This window comes from Magnolia sinica, chromosome 4 (assembly GCF_029962835.1).
Source record: "Magnolia sinica isolate HGM2019 chromosome 4, MsV1, whole genome shotgun sequence".
NCBI lineage: Eukaryota > Viridiplantae > Streptophyta > Magnoliopsida > Magnoliales > Magnoliaceae > Magnolia > Magnolia sinica.
In genome coordinates this window covers 5,604,902-5,608,537 of record NC_080576.1, presented here as the reverse complement: position 1 = coordinate 5,608,537, position 3,636 = coordinate 5,604,902, and positions in this window count along the sequence as shown.

Sequence of the window (3,636 nt, the reverse complement as noted above, 5' to 3'; positions counted from 1 at the left end):
GCAATTACCTTCCCCAACGGGTAAAAGCTGTCGGATACTCCGTCGGGAAAGGGGACATTGGCGTTGCTCACCGAAGGATTTGAACCGTCAGCGTTACCGACGGCTGAGGGCGACGGTTTTAGCCGTCGGCGTTTTTGATGGTTTAATAAAACATGTATATATATATATATAATGAAATATATATATAATGAAAATTAATTGCCTAATCAATGGACACGTCCGAAATACCCATTTCTCCAAAGCCCTAAACCAACCAACCCATTTGAGAAGATATGTCTAAACAAGAAAAGGAAATCAAAATCAAATATATCATCCAAATTTCAAACATAAAATTTGTATTTCCATAAAACATTAGTTTCAAAGTAAAGATGAAGGCGTTGCAAGAAAAACACGACACATTATTGCACGAGAATACCAAAGGCTCTCTCCATTTTACAGACATCACCTATCTATTCATATATTGGGCAATATTGTATGTGCATTCGCTCAAAACAGACAAATCTAATCAACATTCAGATCATGTTTATGAGAGCAATGCTCTGCCAAACTGTCTAATACATGCTTTGAGCAATGCATTTTCAAAATAATAATTGATGGAATCTAACAAAAATAATGAGATCATTGCTGAGTTAACAATGAAGAATTTTTTATATTATATTGTCCGAGTTTTTTTTTTTTTTTTTTCCTCGAGTCATCCCAAACTTCAAATATGTATACCAAAATACATGACAGCAACATATTCTACTAATCCTAGTACTTCTCATGTAAATAATTCTTCCCAAGTATTATCAATTATAAGATACTTACATGAATATTGGATCAGTTCTTCAGTTTTGTACAAGCAGGCTCCATGATTCGGTGATCTAGACTATTGATTTGATAATCATTGCTGTCGATGGACCGCCACCTGAATAGCCCAGTAATCCGATCTTTGACATTTTACTTGTTAACATTGACCAAGGTATCCCGTATCGGTATCGGTTGGCGTAATGGTGCCCTCCAAAACCGATACGGATACAGGGGTATAACGGAGAGTAATGGTGCAAATTATTTTTTTTTTGCCAAAAAAATATGAAAAAATATAGATTAAATACGGAATATTCTAAGTATTCCAAATATGCATTCATTTATAAATTGGAACATGTTTATGATGGTGTAACGGTCCACTCTTTGGTGAGAAGTTGTATCGGATTGTCTGATTAATTTTTGAACCAGGTAACCTGAATTTGACTACAAAATTCATATATTTAATTTTCTAAATATTTAATTTATATGCTTAACAATTTAATATCTTTCTCCCAATAGTTCTTTAAAAAAATGAAATTAAATTCAAGTATATGGTGTTGCCAATTTCGGGCTGACTTGGAGGACCAATCAATGCCCCAAATTAGCCTCAAATTCATGCAATTTATTGCTATTATCCCACTTACGTATTAGTGGACATTTATTGGATAGTGAATCATGAAAAAATCAAAAGGCCCTATTTTAAAAAATAAAAGTCCACAAAATAACAATTAAAACTATTCAAATAATTTGATTTTGGCATTATGAGTTAGCAATTGCAGTTCATAATTTAATTGGTAAATTTTAAGTTAATATATGTCTCGTGTACAATTTTTTAAGGGCTCAAATTAGGCGGGACTCGAATTGTGAAGTGTAGCACACGTGTCAAAGTTTTTTGGGCCCCACCGTGATGAATGCGTTATATCTAAACCATCCATTCATTTGACGAGATCTTCTTAAGGCTTGACACGAAAAATAATACAGATCTAATTATCAAGTGGACCACACTGCAAAAAGCAGTAGGGGATTGAACGTCTACCATTGAAACCTTTTTTGGGATCACAGAACTTTTAGATCAATATGAAATTTGTTTTTCCTCTTCATTTAGGTCTTTTTGACCTTATGAACAGATTGGATGGAAAATAGATGTTATGGTGGGCCTAGGAATTGTTTAACGGTGAAAATCATCATCTCCGCTGCTATTTTTGGTGTGGTCCAGACGATCTTTGGATATGATTCATTTTTTGGGTAAGGATCTAAAATGATATTTAAAAATAGATGAACGGTGTAGATATAATAAATACATCACTGTGGAGCCCATATAACTTTGAGCTCCTTTGAACCGTTCGTACAACTCAGAGCTCGAGGAGTGTCAGTGCTCGTCTTAGCGTGACACGTACCTACAGCAGCTAAGCTGGTGTGTGGTACACCTGCAAAAAAAAAAAAAAAAGGAAAGGGAAACCAAAAGGAAAAAAGAGGGAAAGGAGAGAAGAAAAAAGAGGGAAAGATGGAAAGAATAGAGAGAGAGAGAGAAGAAGAAAAAAAAAAAAACGAAGGTTGCAGCCGCAGCTGTCCAAGAAGAGGAAGAGGAAGAAGAAGAAGAAGAAAAGAAAAGAAAAAGGTTTAAGGTTTTTTTTTTTTTCAAGGCCCGTAACGGCCATTACGGTTACAATATCGGCCCATCGCCCGTTACGCCCCCGTATCGCGTAACGGGCCCCACCGTTACCATTATGTATCGGCCGTTACAGCCGATACGTAACCGATTTGGGATACCCTAACATTGACTGTGATTGCATTTTTCTTAACAATCTATTTATAGGACAATGGTCAAACACTTGACAAGGTTTGGGCGAATGGTCTTCACCGTAGGTTTGCTCCCTATAGGTGAGGGTTCGATTCCCCTCCTTGGCTTTACCTGATACACGTGGTTGTGGGTGATTGCGTGTATCCGCAGGGATTAGTTTCACTTCAAAAGTCTTCAAAAAAAAAGAAGGACAATGGTCAAACAGATGGGATTGTCTAAACATGGAGATTTTGGAGGCATGGACCATACACATTGATATGAGACCTTATAAATAGGCCACGTCCCAACAACAATGGATAGGCGACCTCTGATCAATGAATATGTTTTCCATTTCAGAATAGACATCTATGGTTGGGATGATGAACCATTTCAGACTAGAAATAACGTGAATATCCAAACTAGCTGTCCCAATCAAGCTCTAATATGCTTACATATAATATAGAGTTCAAAACCTGTGTAATGCATGTTCAACCTGTAAAAGGCTTATAGATGAATGGTCTGGATGATCACGAACGGTGCATAGCAATAGCACCGTACTGTTGTACGTGTGAGACCCGATCAGATTGGGTTTGGTATTTTGGAATAAATTGAAAATGCATTGTTATGAATGCTGTTCTTAATGTAATGTAAACTGTAGAAGCATGTCCTCATTTAAATTGATATAGTATAAAATCAGTACACATTATCAAATTAGTAGGACTTAATTGACAGATTGAGAGGCTAACCTATAGCATGTTCAGGTAGATGACATCTTAGATAACTTATCAAGCATTACGATTTGCATTTCATGGGATCTGAGACAGCCGCAGTTGGAATTATAGGTTTTGAGTCCTGCCCCTCTGTTATGAGATGGGCTTGAGGAGAAAGGAAGCATATCTAAGATAAATCAGATCATGTACAGCCAAGAGAAGCAACCAAACATTACTGTTAGGATTTTGGATATATCAAAAACATATGGTTGATTGTGAAGGGAAAAGATATTTACAGAATGTCCAGGTAAATGAAGGAATGCTTTGTATTGAAAACTATTGTCTCGCTGAGGGTCGGAT